Source organism: Macrobrachium nipponense, chromosome 20 (assembly GCF_015104395.2).
Source record: "Macrobrachium nipponense isolate FS-2020 chromosome 20, ASM1510439v2, whole genome shotgun sequence".
Classification (NCBI taxonomy): domain Eukaryota; kingdom Metazoa; phylum Arthropoda; class Malacostraca; order Decapoda; family Palaemonidae; genus Macrobrachium; species Macrobrachium nipponense.
In genome coordinates this window covers 51981746-52002620 of record NC_061089.1, presented here as the reverse complement: position 1 = coordinate 52002620, position 20875 = coordinate 51981746, and the positions used below count along the sequence as shown (strand labels likewise).

The 20875-nt window shown below is 33.4% G+C and overlaps 1 long non-coding RNA gene across 3 annotated transcripts in view; it reads right to left on the bottom strand.

Annotated features, from left to right (window-relative positions):
- Positions 1-20875, bottom strand: part of LOC135221041 (uncharacterized) — a 104409-nt gene that overhangs the window by 25403 nt on the left and 58131 nt on the right. For 2 of the 3 annotated variants that reach the window (XR_010315856.1, XR_010315858.1), the window contains one exon: positions 12149-12208. The exons of the other annotated variant lie outside the window; for it this stretch is intronic. This is a non-coding gene — a long non-coding RNA (uncharacterized LOC135221041). Of the gene's footprint in view, positions 1-12148; positions 12209-20875 lie in introns of those variants that run through there. 3 annotated transcript variants of the gene reach the window in all.

The window sequence follows — 20875 nt, the reverse complement described above, 5'->3', positions numbered from 1 at the left end:
CAATTTATATTATCATTTAATGATCTGTTTCTCTCAAAATAATGAGAGCATTCACACATATGTACACAAAAATGACATGCTCCTTGTTACTTAGGGAATACTTATTAACTTTTTATTTTTACTTTAAATAATTACATTATTTTCAAGAAAAACTTGCTAATGTATTGAAAAATATAAAAAAGAAAAAAAATTAAACCGACGAAACAGGAAAATATCACAAAAAATGGGCGTTTTAAAAAAATGAATATTTAATGATAAAGCAAGAATTCTGCCCATGTGACTATTTACGTAATTATTACCTTAATTCATAATAAGGGATTAAGATTGTGTCTTGTTTACACAAATTGAATTTTCCCAGTCTCTGTGTACGGTAAGAATGACTACCGGTGCTTAATTTAATTAGTTTCTCAATTTAATATGTTAGCAATACACATAAATATTTATATGAGAGAAAATGTTTGAAAGCTTATCGGAACTGCTAGAGAGATTGATGATCCAAGATGAAATATATATTAAAAACGAGTAAGTGATTTGCAAACACAAATATAAAAAGTTCATATTGATTAACAACTAAAGTTATCATTTAATGTTCTCTGAGAACAAGAAAATGTACAATACTCTTCTTATCATTTTTTTATTTTCAAATTCAATAATTACATTAATTTCAACAAAAGGTTCCTAAATATTAAAAATGAAGTAAGAAAGATGAAAAAAAATATCGATAACCCCCCCCAAAAAACAGAAATTTTGGGCATTTTGTAAAAACAGCAAACAGCAACGCAGAAACTGGAGGAACCCTGCGAAGTTTCTTATTTTTGTGATCTAATGCTAAATGGTCATTTATTTAAATATATATATTTTTTTCTGTACATGTCTATTTCCACTAAGTCCTAAATTCTATATTTCATGTTTTTATATAGATTTGACAATGAAACATGTTATTTACATGCTAGTTCTTCGAGATTTTTCTTCACCAAAGAGTTGCAAGTTTTTTATTTTAGTACTGTCAGGGGCGTGGTACTGACAAGGAATATCAAAGTAAACCAGTTTTTTAGGAACTAATAAATGGTCACACAATTGGCCACACTGGAGGAATGAATTGATAAAAAAAAGACTAACTGGATGTCTTCATGGTTTGAGAAATACATTAAATACTGCTTGTTGAGATCAAGTTCATACTCCATTACACCTCCAATGATTATATATATTCCCCAGCTAAAACGGTGTACAAGCAGATGAAATTATTAAAGCAATATTTGTCGAAATTTCGAATGTGTTATTTTCTAAGATGTGATACCTGGCAACTAATTCACTACATAAACAAAGAGAATGGAAGAGCATCTGCAGTTCCCATTAAAAAAACGATTAAGAACATCATCGTCCATGGCAAACATATACATTCCTGCTTGCACGGATATTACGAATGTGTTTATTATTTCTATAATTCAGTTTTGTCTCTTACAAGTTTCGCTTATGTTCTTTGTAAATAAATTTCAAGTTCCATGAAGACATTGGCATATTTGGACTTCTGTTATGTTGCTTGGCAAATGAATTTACAGGAGGTATGCTTGCTAAACAATGAATATTCAATGCTAAAACAGATATAAAGCAAGAATTCTGCCCACGTGACAATTTACGTAATTATTACCTTAATTCATAAAAATGGATTAAGACTGTGGAATTTGATGACTACTGGTAATTAATTAATTAGTTTCTCAATTTAATATGTAAGCAATACATATAAAGTATGTTATATGAGAGAAAATGTTTGAAAGCTTAACAGAACTGCTAGAGAGATTGATGATCCAAGATGAAATATATATTAAAAACGAGTTATTTGAAAACACAAATATAAGAAGTTCATATTGAATAACACTATTAACTTATGCTATCATTTAATGCTCTCTGTGTCTCTCACAAAGTATATTAATGAGAACAAGAAAATGACAGTGCTCTGCTTATCATTTTTAATTTTTATATTCAATGAAATTTCAACAAATATATATTTAATTAACATGAAGTAAAAAATATGAAAAAAATACAAAACAGCAAACAGCGACGCATAAACTAGAGGAACCCTACGAAGTTCCTTCTTTTTGGCGGGAAATTTGCTGTCCTGTGATTGGCTGTCGATGACGTCATTATCTAGTCCTACTGTGACGTCATGAAACAGTTACCATAAGTCCCTAGTGATCTAACTCTAGACCGTCATTTATTTAAATATATATATTTTTTCTGTACACTCGACAAGAAAACTGAAGATACAGTTTTCATTAGCTTTCGTTCATCCAATTTCCCATTTGTTTTTACTGAAAAGACATAATATCGCTAAATTTACTCTAGAATATGAAAATATACTGCAAATGATATCATATAAGTTAAAACTGCAAAACAAAACCGTTCAGATACTTAAAAACACGATATATGTCCCAAGTAATTGGAATTTCTCAGATGGATTCGTTCATAGAGATCTGGTAGATAGAATGTGAATTTCTGATTTTAGTACTATGTATCACGACGACAATATTTACTCGTCTTGCTTCATGAGCAGGGATATATTGCATGATCATAAGTGGTGAATGCAATTATTTTAGTTTCTACAAACTTATGTTTGTATTCCAAAGCGATTAAAGTTAGCTGACGTCAATGGCAGTCAATGTTGCGACGGCTAAGGTAGTTTGAACAAATCTAGTTGCATCCGCAAGAGTGTTTTCTATGATGTGAGGAGGAGCCCTAGAACTTCGAGCGGGAAAGCGCAAGTCACTGGATACTGGCTAACGTAACGGATTTCACACTTTGATTACTTTGACGTTGACATGGATCGAATGCTAGTTGCTGTTTACAAAGCTACTGTCTTTAAACATAAATCTTAATCAAGGTTAAAGTAGCATGTCAGCTCAAAGATTTTCTGGCTATATGCTCCCATTACAAAGCAGTTCGTAGTAGCCTACAGCCCTACACGACTGCATTTCTTTGCCGCGAGGCTGAAAGATCTCCCACGATATAAAACTTTAATTGCCTGTGCAATACATATTGAGTTATTTGTGGTAATACATATTTTTACTTAACACAGCTTTTTTCGTGAATGATTTGTGGATGAAACCCGATTTTCAAAAGTAAAGACTATATCAAGAGAGCAAGAATGACCGCACCCTGTGTCTAAAATAAAATTTCCCCCGTCTTTGAATGCTACCTACGGCAACTGTCGAATGTAATCAAGATTAGGGTATGAATTTCTTAGAGAATTAACTTGATTATTATGATCCTTCAAATTTTATCTAGCATAGTGCAGCACGATCTTGGCAGTCATATCATATCGCGCAAGCATAGGCCTATCGATAGAGATACTTAATTCATTATATTTTCTTCTGCCTTTCCCCGTCACTAGTCCGCCACCAGTACTATAATTCTCTCTCTCTCTCTCTCTCTCTCTCTCTCTCTCTCTCTCTCTCTCTCTCTCTCTCTCTCTCTCTCCACTTCGAAAACACACTTTAAAAATATATATATATTACCACTCAATCTCCGAAAGAAAATATAATGAAATTAAGTAGTTATAAATAGGCCTAAGCTTTCACATGAACAGATTTTGCTTCTCTCTCTCTCTCTCTCTCTCTCTCTCTCTCTCTCTCTCTCTCTCCACTCTTAAAACACATTTGAAAAAATATTATCACTCAATCTCTCAAAGTAAATATAATGAATTAAGTATTCCCAAAAGATAGGCCTATGCTTGCGCGCTCTCTCTCTCTCTCTCTCTCTCTCTCTCTCTCACTTTTGAAACATTGGAAAAAATACTATGACTTAATCTCTCAAAGTAAATATAATGAATTAAGTATCTCTATCGATAGGTCTATGCTTGCGCGCTCTCTCTCTCTCTCTCTCTCTCTCTCTCTCTCACTTTGAAACATTGGAAAAAATACTATCACTTAATCTCCCAAAGTAAATATAATGAATTAAGTATCTCTATCGTCATAATATTTCATTCTTTATTGTATTGTTCCTCACGATTTCCACAAGTACTGCCCAAATTTTAAAACCCTTTCTCTCATTTTTTAAGATCCGTCTTTTATTACGTATGAATTTTACATCAGTTTAGTGTTAAACATTACTAATAAATAAGGTTTCACAGCATGTTTTAAAAAAGGATGATCGATATTCTACCTTGAACTGACGTTACCAAACCAACATTAACGAATAATATAGAGCCTGTTTCTACATTCAAGTATAAATGATTATAGGACCTCAACAGTATGTTTATGGTGCAAAGTTGATGGAAATCTAGAAAGCAACAAACGCTATGATTTTGAAGCTCCGCCCCCTTTCAAGAGTTGCCAGGTGTGGCATTATTGAATAATATATGTCCGAAGATTTAAAAAAACTGTATCTTAACTTTCCTTACCGAGTGTACATGTCTATTTCCACTAAGTCCTAAATTCTATATTTCACGTTTTATATAGATTTGACAATGAAACACTATTATGTGCGAATTGTTCTAGATTTCTTTTCACCAAAGAGTTGCCAGTTTTTTTTTTCAGTACTGTCAGGGGCGTGGTCTTACCCAAGGAGTCTGGAGTAATAAAAAAAAAACTAAATAAAATTAGCGCAAAATTTAACCCCCCAAAAAATTAATTTTGAATGCCTTTCTTCCAGAATATATTTAATTAGAAATAGTTATAATGTGGTACTGACAAAGAATATCAAAGTATAACCAGTTTTTTTTTATAGAAACTAATGTTCACACAATTGGCCACACCGGTGGAATGAATTGATAACGAAAAAGATTAACTGGTTGTCTTCTGGCTTGAGAAACACATTAAATACTGCTTGTGGAGATCAAGTTCGTATTACATTTCACCTCCAATGATTATATATATTCCCCAGCTAAAACGGTGTACAAGCAGATGAAATTATTAAAGCAATATTTGTCGAAATTTCGAATGTGTTATTTTTTAAGCTGTGATTCATAGCAACTAATTCACTACATAAACAAAGAGAATGGAAGATCGTCTGCAGTTCAAATTAGAAAAAACGATTAAGAGCATCATCTTCCATGGCAAACAAATACGTTCTGCTTGCACGGATATTACGAATGTGTTTATTTCTATAATTCAATTTTGTCTCTTACTAGTTTCGCTATGTTCTTTATAAATAAATTTCAAGTTCCATGAAGACATTGGCATATTTTGGAATTCTGTTAAGTTGCTTGGCAAATGAATTTATAATACGTTACGCTTGCTTATCAATGAATATGTAATGCTAAAACTAATAATATAAAGCAAGAATTCTGCCCACGTGACAATTTACGTAATTATTACCTTAATTCATAAAAAGGGATTAAGATTGTGGAATTTTCCAATTCTGTGTATGGTAATAATGACTACCGGTACTTAATAAATTAGTTTCCCAATTTAATATATTAGAAATACATATAGACTATGTTATATGAGAGAAAATGTTTGAAAGCTTAACAGAACTGCTAGAGAGATTGATGATTCAAGATGAAAAATATATTAAAAACGAGTATATAATTTGAAAAAACTAATATAAAAAGTTCATATTGAATAACTTATGTTATCATTTAATGCTCTCTGTGTCTCTCCCAAAATATATTATATAATGACAGTACTCTTCTTATCACATAGTTAAAAATACGAAATTACTCATTCACTTTCTATTTTCATATTCAATAATTACATTCATTTCAACTGAAGCTTGCTAAATAAATATATTAAACATAAAGTAAAAAAGACGAGAAAAAAATAAAAAAAATATCGATGAATAAAAAACCCAAGAAATTTTGAGCATTTCGAAAAAACAGCAAACAGCAACGCATAAACTGGAGGAATCCTACAGAGTTCCATCTTTTTGGCTGGAAATTTGCTGTCCTATGATTGGATGTCGATGATGTCATCAACTGTTCCTGCGGTTACGTCATGAAGTAGCTACCGTTAGTCCCTAGGAATCTATCTCTAAACTGCCATTTATTTAAACATATATCTCTTTTTTTAGTATATGTATTTTCAGTAAGTCCTAAATTCTATACTTCATGTTTTCATATAGATTTGACATTGTAACATGCTGTTTCCATGCCAATTATTCGAGGTTTCTCTTCACCAAAGATTTGTCAGTTTTTGATTTCAGCACTGTCAGGGGCGTGATCTTAACAAGGAGTCTGGAGTAATAAAAAATACTAACTAATATTGGCGCAATACTTAAAGGGAAAAAAATCTTAGTTATTTAAAGTCTTTATTCCAGAATATATTTACTTAGAAATAGTTGTAATGTGGTACAAGGAATATCAAAGTAAGACCAGTTTTTTTATAGGAACTAATTTTCACACAATTGGTTACACTGGAGGAATTAGCCTCAATTGATAACGAAAAAAATAACAGGTTACCTTCATGGTTTGATAAAGACAAAATACCGCTTGTGGAGATCAAGCTCATAGTCCATTAAACCTCCAGAGATTCTCTATGTTTCATAGCTTACAAGTGCAAGAACAGGTATCCCTAACGTCATATTCATCGACATTTCAAACTTCGCATTTTCTTAAGATGTGACACCTGGCAGCTAATTCACTAATAAACATAGAGAATGGAAGCGAGTCAGTAGTTCTCATTAAAAAAACGATTAAGAACTTCATCAACTATCGTAAACAAAACCATCCCTGCTTGCACGGACATTACGAGGGTGTAAATTATTCTTAACATTAATTATACTCCGTTTTGTCTATTGTTGGTGTCTATTTTATTCCATGTACATTAATTTCAAGTTCTATAAACAGATCGACATACTATACTTGACTTCTGTTATGCATAGCAATCAGACTTATTACTAAAAATATATTCATTTAGGTAATTACTACCTTTATTTACAAATAAGGCTTAGGAATGTGCCACGTTTACACAAATTGATTTTCTCCTCTGTGCACAGTAGTAATGTCAACGGTTGTACCTGTACCTGCAAACGAATAAATTCGCTAGGAATATGTAAACAATAGAATAAGTATTTCATATGAGAGAAAGTATTAGAAAATTTAACGAAACGAAAAATAAAAAAGGTTCTTAATGAATCTGACTATCAGCTAGATTATATTACCGTTTCATATATATATATATATATATATATATATATATATATATATATATATATATATATATATATATATATCTGTAACTCTCCTCTCTCCCCCAAAAATTATATATATATACATATATATAATGTTATGATTTATTTTCTGTATGTAACGTGCTCAAAAGCTTCCATATTTATACACACACGCGCGCACCACACACCACACACACACACACACACACACACACACATATATATATATATATATATATATATATATATATATATATATATACATATGTATGTATGTATATATATATATATATATATATATATATATATATATATATATATATATATATATATCTTACAAGTGTGTGATGTGTTAGTGAATTACATATCGTGTCTTGCTTGGAGACAGATTGAGCTGTAGAGACAGCCTTCTTGAATGATGGAATCTGATTTGTATGCATTTTTAATCTGGAGGCTGTCCGTACTGTTGCCAGAGGCAGTTTGGGGTGTGTCGAGTATGTACATTCGTTTGTACGAATGTCACAGGTCTAACCTACCGAGGCGCTTGGGGAAAGACACATTCATTTTGTGATAGGAAAGAAGGCGGTTTAGTAAACGCCAGGTGTTGGGAGAAAAACCCATCTTAAAGGTATGGCACATATTTTAATTGACTTAGAAACAGTTGCCTTTGAAAAGAGAGAAGTGTGAAATGTATCTCTTTACTTAATATTGCTTTGAAAAGAGAGATGTGTGAAATGTATCTCTTTACTTAGTATTTCTTTTGAAAGAGGGAAGTGTGAAGTGTATCTCTTTACTTAATATTATGTTATGTATCTTTATTACAGATGGGCTCTATTCCATGATATTAGAGACGGGATTCTCTCTATCTTGACTAATACAATGAAACAATTGACATTTTGGGTCTGGGAGTGAATACTTAGCCAGGAAAGTGGAATGATAACTTAGTAGTTTTCTTTGTGGGGCAGACTTGGGTTTTTATCACTATAACTTATTAATCATTTGTTCTATTTTATGTTCATCTGCTTTGAGTAATAAATTGTATATTTTTGTATTTATGTGAGCTTAATAGCCTAATGACATGTTTGCAGATAGAGGGCGCCCGTTGTCAACAGGTAAGGGTTTCCAGTTTGTGTAGTTATATATATATATATATATATATATATATATATATATATATATATATATATATATATATATATATATGTCTTACACCCTTTTGACAGAACTACACAAAGTGGAAACCCTTACCTGTTGACAACGGGCGCTCTCTATCTGCAAACAATTCATTAGGCTATCAAGCTCACATAAATACAAAAATATACTATTTATATATATATATATATATATATATATATATATATATATATATATATATATATATCTTCTTTATTTTCAGCTTTTCCCATCCTTATATGAGGTCGCTGTTTATCAGTCTTCTCCGTCTTCTGTGATCATGCACCATTACCTCACTCACATTCCTCTGCCGCATGTCCCTGCTAACTGTGTCTCTCCATCTCATTTTTGGTCTACCTCTCCTTGTTCCGGGTCCGTCCATGTTCATGATTCTTTTACATACAGAATCCTCCTCTCCTCTCAAAACATGCTCAAACCATTTTAATTGTCTCTGTCGCAGCTTCTTTGATACTTCTGTAACTTTTCACCATCCCTCTTATGAAGTCATTCCTTATCCTGTCTCTCCTTGTCACTCCGCACATCCAACGTAACATTCTCATTTCTGCCACTTCTGTCCTTCTCTCCTGTGCTTTCTTCATGGCCCATGTTTCACAACTATACATCAACGCAGATCTGGCAGTGCTTTCGTACAATTTCCTCTTCAGCTTTACATAAAATCTTTTGTCACATAGCACACCTGATGTTTTCCTCCAATTGCACCAAGCTGATTGCACTCTGTGGTCACTTCCTCCTCCATCCCTCCACAATCAGTGACACATGACCCAAGGTACTTAAAGGATGTAGCGCTTTTTACTTCTTCCTGCTCAAAGTTGATGCTTCCCCCTTGGTCTCCTCCATTCATCCACATATATTCAGTTTTTGCTCTGCTTATTTTTAGGCCTCGGTCCTCCAACGCACTTCTCCACAACTCCAATTTCCTGTCTGCTTCTTCCTTACTGGTGGTTACTAACACTATGCCTGCAAAGAGTACACTCCAAAGCACCTGATCTTTTGCTATTACATCCATTACCATATCAAAAACATAAGGACTCATGGCAGAGCCTTGGTGGAGACCAACTTTCATCTCAAACTTCTATGTTGTTCCCACTGAGCTTCTTACATGTGTTGTTGCTCCTCTATACATATAATTTACAATCCTCACATAACACCTTTTTCCCTCATACACCTCCAGACTTCTTGCCTAGGCACTCGATCATATGCTTTTTCAAGATCTATAAATACTAGATGTAGTTCCTTTCCTTTTTCTCTATATTTCACCATGACTTGTCGCAATACAAAGATGGCATCTATTTTTCCTTTTCCAGGCATGAACCCAAACTGTTCTTCACTTATAGATGTTTCATATCTCAGCCTTGCCTCTATTATTCTTTCATAAATTTTCAAGGTATGAGCCATCAGGTTTATGCCCCGATAGTTAGCACAATCTGGATATCGCCCCTATCTTTGAAAATGGGGACTAAGTGGCTGTTTCTCCAGGCGTCAGGTATCTTCTCCTGCTGACAAGAGGAAGGAAGGAAAAATAGAGCTGACAAAAAGATAAAAATAGGAATTTTTGGGCCTTAGTAAACAGCAACGTACAAACTGAAGGAATCCCACATAGTTCCTCCTGTTTAGGCTTGAAATTTACTGTCCCATGATTGGCTGTCGATGATGTATTAACTGTTCCTTCTGTAACCTCAAGAGCGAGGTGCCTTGTAACTCTAGGGATCTAAATGTAACCTGTCATTTCTTTAAATATATCTCTTTTTTTGTGTACAAGTCTATTCTCACAGTCCTAAACACTGTATAAAATACTTTCATATAGATCTGATTTGTACAAATGTTCTTTACATACTAATCATTCGAGATTACTCTTCATCAAAGAGTTGCCAGGTTTTGGTTTTAATGCTGTTGGAGGCATGATGTTAACCAAGGAGTCTGGAGTGATAACCAAATAAAAAAATAAAAATAAAAATAAAATTATGGCAGAATTTAATGAATTTATCCCAGACTAAATCTATTTAGAAATAATCATAAAGCGATACTAACAATGCATATCGACGCAATACCAATGTATTTTAGGAACTTCTTGTTCACACAATTGGCTACTCTGGTGCAGATTGCTGCCCTCAAAGTAACGGTAAACATCTTGAAAAGAGCCCTCGGATATAAGGCTGGTGGAATATAGAGGTGCAACCATAGACCCCAGGCTGGGGTACATTGTACTCCTGATATAAAATAAAAACTAACAATATCATAAGCTACAGAGAAGAGGGGTGCCTCCTCCTTAGGCCATCCAGCGCGTCCCTCAAGTTGCGAATGGGGCCATCCCTTCACTCTGAGTATTCAAGGTGAGGGCAGGTTCGAATAACCAGTAAGAAGCAGCGGACAGTGAGGAAGTACATGGAAAATGGTAAATACTGAACAAAAATGCTGGAAAGGTGCCGACCAGGATAAAACGGTCTCCTCGACTCGTTTCTGTACCAGGAAGGTTGTTGATAACGATGCAACTTCTACCACTCAGCAGGGATCCCCACCAGACCAGCACAGCCCTGGTGCTGCGACCCAGCAACCATTAAGGCGAGCGACCAAAAAATAAAAAATAAAGACAATACCAATGTGTTAAATGGTCCCTTAAGGCAAAGAAAATCCTCCTCTTCTGCTTCACGTACTCATGTATGAGGGTTGGGGCAGATGTAAGAATCTAATATTCGAGGAAAAAATAATGGAAGTGGATTTACCAGCTGAAAAGGTTGCAGTCACCACAACGAGACGTTTAACGTCAATAGTCTCACAGATTCCTAATATTTCTCTCAAAAGAAGAAAAGAAAAGAGCCCTCGGAAATATACAGGTGCAACAATAGACACCATGTGGGGCCGATTGCACTACTGATATAAACTGAAAATTGAGAATAACATAACCCAGAGGAGTCAGTTTGAATTGATAACGAAAAAGACTAATTGTTTACCTTAATGGTTTGAGAAATGCATAAAATAAGGCATATGGAGATTAAGTTCATATTCCACTAGACTTTCAATGATTACATATATTTATTAGACAGCACGGAGTAAGTGTAGAGTCCAACGTAATATTTGTCATAATTTAAAATGTTATTATTGCTTTCGATAAGTGACACCAGTGAAATGAATCACTACGTCAACAACGAGTGAGGAAGAGCGCCTGCAACCCCCATTCATAAAAACGATTGATGACGTCATCAGTCATCGTAAACGTGCTGCTTGTACAGATGTTTAACGATCTTTTACTGTTATTTCTTAAATATACATATTATTCCCCTACTTATTGTTTACCTGTACTTTTTCTTACAAATTATTTTCAAGATATATATATATATATATATATATATATATATATATATATATATATATATATATATATATATATATATATATCTATGTGCCTATAGTAGATTCACATCAAGCACGCATCTGATGTCTAGGCCCGTCCCTTACGACGCTCATGTATGCCTGTTGATAGCCAATCAGATGCACGGTTAATGTGAATCTACTAAAGTATGTAGTGTGTGTGTGTGTACAGATATATATATATGTATATATATACATATATATATATATATATATATATATATATATATATATATATATAAACCATATTGGAGTATGGAGACACATCCTCTCCTTTATTTATTAAGTGCCATCGTTTCGTATCTGCTAGCTACATTTTCCAGGCTTAAATTGCGACTACAAAAACGCGTTCACATAACAGTATATATATATATATATATATATATATATATATATATATATATATATATATATATATATATATATATATATATATATATATATAGATATGGAAAACAGAGTTTGTACACACGCGTTTTTGTCTTGTGTGTTTATACAGATTTCTGTTATGTAGGAATCCTGGACACTTGATCATTTACGTGATCTGGAAAGAGAAATAAAAGCAAAAATTCCTTAGTAAATATAGTATTACCAGCTTGATGATTTCATGAATAATCCTTTCTCAAAAAATAATAATAATAGGAAAGTATCTGAAAAGAGAAATATAAAAAGTTAATAGTGACTATTATTAACTTGAGATTAGGTTATTTAATGTTCTCTGTGTCTTCAAAATATAATACGATGAGAGCATTCACACAACAAAAAATGACAGATTCTTCTTATTAATTAGTTATGATAAAAGAATTCTTATTAAGTCTTTATTTTTATATTTAGTAATTAAATTATTTTCAACAAAAGCTGGCTAATCTATTAAAAAAGATTTAAAAAAATAAAAAATAAAGCTGATAAAAAACAGCAAACAGTAATGCATAAACTGGAGAGACTCGACAAAGTTCCTTCTTTTTGGCGGGAAATTTGCTGTCCTGTGATTGGTTATCGATGACATCCTTATCTGTTCCTGCGGTGATGTCATCGAATAGTTACTGTAAGCCCTACGAATCTAACTCTAAACCGTCATTCATTTAAATATATATTTTCTTTCTATATAAGTCTATCCTCACAAAGTCCTAAATTCTATATTCCATGTTTTCATAAAGATTTGACAATAAAATGTGCTATTTGAATACCAATTATTCGAGATTTCTTTTCATCAAGAGTTGCAGTTTTTAGTTTCAATATTGTCCAAGGAATCTGGAGTAATAATAATAAAAACTACTTAAAATTATCACAAAATTTAAGCAAAATAATATCATTAATCTTTAATGTCTTTATGCCAGAATATATTTAATCAGACATAGTTATAATGCGGTTGTGACAAGGAACATCAAAGTAAAACCAGTTTTTTATAGGCACTAATGTTCACACAATTGGCTACACTGGAGGAATTAGCCTCAGCTGATAACGAAAAAACTAACTTGTTTCCCTCATGGTTTGAGGAATACATAAATATACTGCATATGGAATCAAGTTCATATTCCATTAAACCTCCAGAGATTCTCTATGTTTCATAGTTTACAAGTTATAAGTACAGATACCCCTACCGTAATATTTGTCGACATTTCAAACTTCTCTAAATAAACAGAGAATGGAAGCGAGTCTGCAGTTTTCATTGAAAAAAATAAATAAATAAAAAAAATAACGATTAAGAACATTATCAACCACCTCTGTCTATTGCTGGTTTCTATTTATTCTATGTGAAGTAATTCCAAGTTCTATACACAGACTGACAAATACTTGCTCACACTTATCAATAAAAATATTCATAAAAAAACGGTTAGAAAACATGAATTCTGCCTACATATTCATTTAGGTAATTATTACCTTAATTGACAAATAAGGCTTAGGATTATGCTATTTTTACACATGTTGTATATCTTCCTTCTGTGTAGCTACAGTATTAATGCCAACCGGTTGTACCTAAAAACGAATAAATGCCCTAGGAATACGTAAACAATAAAAAAAAGTATTTCATATGAGAGAAAGTATTGGAAAATTTAACGAGACTTAGAGAAATGAAATTTATTTAAAAATTAGGAACTAATTAGAAACGAAAAATAAAAAAGGTTCCTAATGAATCTGACTATCAGCTTGATTATATTACCATTTCATACATATAACCACCTTTTTGTAATCCTCTCCCTCTCTCAAAAAAATAATAGTATACATACATGTGCTAAACTAAAAATGACATGACGCTTCCTATCACTAACTATAATGAGAATATTTATTTGTATTCACATTTATTTTATACTGACTAATTTAATTATTTTTATAGAAACGTTATTGATAGCACTCGTATCTATAAACATATATATATATATATATATATATATATATATATATATATATATATATATATATATATATATATATATATATATATATATATATATATATATATATATATATATATATATGTGTGTGTGTGTGTGTGTATGTGTGTGTGTGTTGTGTGTGTGTGTGTGCGTGTGTGTGTGTGTGTTAAGCGGAAGGAAGAAAAATAAAGCTGACAAAAAAAAAAAGACAGAATGGAGCATTTTGAAAAAGTAGTAAACAGCAACGCATAATAAACTTGAGAATCCCACATAGTTCCTCCTGTTTAGGCGGGAAATTTGCTGTCCTATGATTGGCAGTCAATGATGTCATTAACTGTTCCTTTTGTGACGTCATGAGAGATCCTTTGGGACTATGGTTCAGAACAGATAGGGTGATACGTGTAAATAGACCAGACGTGACGTGGTTGACAAAATCAAGAAGAAAGTGTCACTCATTGATGTCGCAATACCATGGGACACCAAAGAGAAAGAAAAGGAAAAAATGGATAAGTATCAAGGCTTGATCATAGAAATAGGAAGGGTATGGGATATGCCAGTGGAAATTGTACCCATAATCATTGGAACACTAGGCATGATTCAAAGATCTCTGATAAGGAATCTGGAAAAACTAGAGGCTGAAGTAGCTCCAGAGCTCATGCAGAAGAGTGTGCTCCTAGAAACAGCGCACTTAGTAAGAAAAGTGATAGACTCTTATGGAGGCATTATACAGTCGAATTGGAGGAGTGTGATAAAACAATAATAATAATATCTGAGGTAAAATTTTCCACTCACTTGATTATTTACTTTTGTTGTCGTCTTTAACTTAAATTTTAGTGGAAAGAGTCCACAGTATTCTCCATTTTTTCTTAACATTGATAATACTTCAGCACTTTTTCCTGCCGCGTTTGAAGAATAAACTTATGAATTTTTAACAGGAGAGCCTAAAGAAATGGAAAAATATACTGGATAAAAGGAGAGATAAAATAAAAACAAAATGAAAAAATAGGAAACTGGTAGAGAGCTGGATACAAAAATGATGTACATTAGAAAGAGGAAATCTTTCAGCTCAAGCAAACCCTGGTACAAATTTTGTTAGAAATCTGGTTTAGTTGTGTACTGATGGAATTGGGTATGCACTCTTTCGTATTCGGAGTCTATGGTTATGAGTCTCAGGGTATCCTTGAACTATTGAATCAGACATTTAAAAGCATGCTGAAGAGATTCTGTCTAGAGAGGTGAAAAAGCTTCATAGGTGAAGCTATTTCACCTTACGAGACGGTTTAATGGCAGGATACCGAGGTGATCCAGTACAGATAAGTGGCCATAATCACCAAACCACCATTTGAAATAAAGAAATGCTTTTAGATAATGATTTGTTTTTGTTTTCGGCCATCAAATGGTTGCCAGTTTGTGTTTTTAATGTTAAAGGGAAGTTTTCTAATCCAAAGAGTAGTAACCCCCAAATATCTATCTATATATATTTATACGTATAATATTAATATATATATAGACATAAATATCATAACTATATTATTAATACTATAATTAATATAATATATATATATATATATATATATATCATATATATATATATATATTATATAATATATACATATATATATACATATATAGTATTATTTAACCCTATATATTATATATATATATTATATTGTATATATATATATATTATTATTATATATAATATATATATATAAATATATATATATATATATAATATATATATATATATATATATATTATAATACTACAATCCTTCCATTTCTTCTTTTTTAATCCATTTACATCAGACTATATTAATTCTGAAATTATTATTATTTGAGAAATTAAAACCATGATCGTAAAATGGGAATTATTGCAAAACACGAACAAGACACGTTACTTGCAAAGCTTTCCCAATACCTTTCAATGAAAATGTCCTTTCTTTTATTCTTCTGTTACTTATAATTATCAAAGTTTACTAATCTATTACATCTATCAGCCTCGGAAAATTACATTTATCAGTCTCGGAAAAAGACTCATTTCAACTGGTAAACAAATCGATGAGATTTGATGAAGCTCATCTGAAACTAGTCTAAGTATATTTTCTATTTGTCACGGTTTTGACTGTTATTTGTAAGTGTGTGTGTGTGTGTGTGTGTGTGTGTGTGTGTGTGTGTGTGTGTGTGTGGAGAGAGGCACACGTGTTTTGGGTAGGAAAAAATGAGAAACTATATCACCTGAAACGTTGATGGCATCTCCATTTATAAAATCGAAATACCTCTCATGGCTGTGCCTCCAATACTTTTAAAATAATCATTTTATGAGGCAGCATTCCTACCATTACACAGTACGTGGTCAGCAACTACCCTAAACTCTACCCACCACCATTCCCTTCGCATTCACCTCCACCCTCCCATCCCCCTCACCCCATCAGCAAAAAAAATATATCTATATATATAAATAAATAAAAAACAAAATAGCATGTTTCCAGCGGACATATTACTGTAGGCTGTAGAGTTATAATCACGTTTAGTTTTGATATCAAAGTGGGTATGATGTCGGTAATACATAATGTATTCTCTATTTCAAATACATTTGCAAAAAGAATTAGATTTATTTTATCCCTCATTATGACGAAATAATTTCCAGTGTACGCAACTAGTGATTAAAACTGGATTCCTCTTGCACCGCTACGCGTTCATAAATAATTATTTCTATTCTGGCTCTGTAAGTGCCAAAAGATCCGATTTGACTTACAGACATTTATATTGACCCCTCTGTATTAATAATAATAATAATAATGTTAATAATAATAATAATAATAATAATAATAATAATAATAATAATAATAATAATAATAATAATAATAATAATAATAATCACTATTCTCTTAGACATAAATATTGTGCAAAAATGTCAGTATTGCTGTAATCGAAGCCACTTTTTTCATTTCGAAGGCCACTTCATTTTAGAGGAGAGACGAGAGAGAGGCGGAAAAAGGGGATCCGAGCCACTTTTTTCATAGAGAGAGGAGAGAGAGAGAGAGAGCGGAGAGAGACGAGAGAGAGAGAGAGAGAGAGAGAGAGAGAGAGAGAGATTAAAATACATATTTACACGATGCTTCTGACTGTTATTTCCCCATCAACGTAATACAAAAAGTAGTTGAGCGTGCGAGGAAAACGAGAAAAAAAATCAATATTTGCAATGTTTCCGGATAGAAAACAAATTTTTACAGTGATGATTACGCGAAATGCATAATACATAATCTTTTAAACCGATAACAGAAATTACATAAAAAAGAAAAAGGCATGACAACGATGAATTGTTGCATCGCAACTCTTGGTCAGAAATAATCATATGTGGTTTGTTGACTGAAATTCCATTTAAATCATTTACCACATGAAATCATTTGGCCAGCACTAAAATATGTTTTTTTTTCTTTTTTTTTTGTGGAACCGTTACCTGTCCATGTTGCCGCAATGCAAAATATATCAGAACAATGATCTTGATTATCAAACTCGCTGTCATTTAAATGTCAAATATATGAAAGGAGTCATTCTTTTTATATCAAAATACTATCGGTTGAATATCAGACTTACTGTTGATTCCTGCAGGAAAGTAACATTCCTAATTTTCGTAATACGTATTTAAATAAAACCTCCAATAATGTCTTGTTTTACAGTAAAGCTATGTTTACCTGTACAACAAACATTGAATAATTCTTTAAGCTTATCGAAGGTCCGGTCCTAATAAAGCTAACTTATTATTGTTTTCGGTGGAAACTAACTAAATGTTTAACCACAAAATTGGCTGAAATATGGAGGATATGATATCATAAAAAAACTTCTACATGGCAAAAGGTCCGATCTCGGATAATTCCGTTTAGAAGACAATTTTATTTTGATATTACTATCTACAAAATAATACGCTCCAGCTATAAGCCGTAAGGTATCACAAGGAATTGTAATTATTGCAATTTCATCTGAAAGGCTGTTATTTGCACTTTTATGAATTCGAAAGACCGGAGATTTTTAATTCATTTTTGTAAAATTGACATTTTCATCCATTTTAGAGCCATAGAGGCTCTTTATCCTCTCTTAAGTTTAAAAGGATTTGAAATCAACACTAATTAACAATTATCGTTATGTCACTAACTTCTATGTTCTAATAAATTTCTAACACTGGATTCTCACTTGTTTTCTCTGTTCTTTTTATCTTCATTTTTCAAACACTGGGAGCACGAAGACAAACATGTAACATTTATCGCCATGTACGACGTACTTCGTAATATAAATGCGTCTAAAGACACTGAAATACTTGCAGCGAGAATAGGTCTCTCGCAACCACGAAAGAATCTAAGCCTTATCTGATTGGCTTGGATTCCCTGCAGACCGGACCGTTCCCATCGAATCAATCCCATACCCAGACCTGATTGGTCTCTTTCCCACAACTTTCATCTCCCTTCCTCTCGATGCTCATCCAATATCGGTGAACAGCTAAAAAGGAAAAAAATCAAAATACTGTAAACAACCTAAAAATAGGATGCGACATATCAAACAGACCGAATTGGGTGATTCCTTTGGGATAAAAGATATTTTTGAAATATATTATACTCTGCGTATGTTGTTAGGGTTTCGATTCAGTAACTGGTGAATATATTTCGAAAATTACATTGAATTTTTGTAATATCAAGACTATTTCCTGTGTGTAAACTGGCTATTCACAGAAGCTTATTCTAGCTCCCTGTTTGTCTTCCTATTCGAAAGATAATACCTTTACGATCGAACATAGCCAAAACCGCCGCCTCCCTTTTCTCGACGTCCTAGTTGAAGACAAAGAGGCCCATTTCTCCACTAAGGTCTACACTAAAATTACAAACCTGGGTATGTGTCTCAACTGTGAGAGTGAGTGCCCCGAGAGGTATAAGTGCTTTACGTCAAGAGGGTCCTCTCGCACTGCTCCTTATGGAACAACACCCATGACGAACTCGAGCGTGTTGCCTAGGTCCTCGTTGTTAATGGACACCCTAATAATGTCATAGAAGAATCTATGCGCAGGAATGTCGAGAACTGGTATCAACAGGAGCCGCGCCCCGACGTCCCTGAGCATATAGATCTCTTCTATAGAGGTTTCTTCCACAGGAAGTACAAAGATAACGAGCGCGCCCTCCGAAAAAGCATCGAGGAGAACATCAGCGCCACCAACACCAAAAAGAAACAGAAAAACAAGCAGTTTGATGATGGAGAACAATCCAGCCGACCCTCAGCAGAAACCTCCTAAGTAAACCAACGTGATTTACCGTTATTTATGTCCCGTCCAAGGATGCCTTGGCAGTTACATCGGGATATTATCCCGAATATTGAAATTATTGATCAAGCCTGCAAAATGTAGTCAAAGCAGCATCACACAAAATTGCCAGTGACAAGTCGACGCCCAGGGAAATAATCCCATGTTCTACAGAGCCTTGCTCTTCCCTTCCTTCCAATCCTAAGCCCCCGTCCACTTCTAAGGTTGACAGCCCTCCTTCCAAGACCCATCCCTCACAACCTTCTCCTTCCCCTTCTGACAGCTTAGACAGTGTCAACCAGTTTCTAAAGCAAAAAGTGAAAGCTCAATAGCACTTACAGTCGAAGGAATCATCGTTCTCTTCGAACTTCTTACAGGGAAACCTGTAGAAAGAGAGACACTGCTAAACTGCATACAACCTCACCCCATCCCAACCTTCAAACCCCAGCATCCGTTGTTCAATCCGAACAGCAGCTGCTTCACCTAATCATCCCTTCCTTGTTCCTCTTCGCCAGTATCTCAATGAGCGGAGCTGAGAAGAGCAACACCTCATCTTAGCTACTCTCATGTGAGCAATACCTAATATCATACAACCATCCACTGTATAAGATCAAATTCATCCATTCACTGCATTATCATCATTCATCACATCCCAAGGGAACTTTGGTTCCAAAAGTTTTTCTGTGACTCATGTTTTATCCTTTCCTTCCCACGTTCCCCTCCTTACTGGGACTAGCTTCTATAGCACTATCTCCCACTAAATCATTCCGCTTCTGGCCAAGTTGTTAAATTGGAGCGGAATGATATGTTGCAGAGAACACTTCATCCATCACCAGTTACGGGATGCTATGGAGCAAGAGCCCGTGCCATTCATCCAGTTCGTCCTCAACAACGTCCTGATGAAGACCACGGAGATGGTCGAATCATGTAGACTACACCAGCCCCTGAAGGAGTCTTACCAGCAGTACAACGATACATAATACCCGTATCCAAAAACTACCAAAAAACACCAGATAGCTACCAAGATTCCGTTGAAGTCACTGGCCTTGGTTTCTATACCCATTCTGTAAGCAAAATATATAATGAAATATTTTTGATAAAATATTTTTGACAAATATCCTAATTATGACAAATATGAATATTGGAATTCTACTCAACAACCTAGCTGAGTCAGAAAAACGAATTAACAGAAGAATTGAAAATACCCTGTATAAGATTAATTCGTTAAAAACTGCCATTATTTAAAAAAAAACTTGTATCAAAGGTCTGCTCCCTTTATATACAACACTCAGGCTACAAGACCCTACTGCCCAGCTAGATCAAGGCATGAGGAGCTTCCTGAAAACCCAGCTGCAGCGGCAACTGACGTCGAGGGAGAGAGAGAAGAAGAAAAGAAGAACTTGTTTGCCGATTAATAATAATAATAATAATAATAATAATAATAATAATAATAATAATAATAATAAAAGGTAATTTATACAGTTACAATAGACTAACATTTACAAATTTAAGAAAAGTAAAAATTACGTTCTCTTTCAGACAGTTATTAA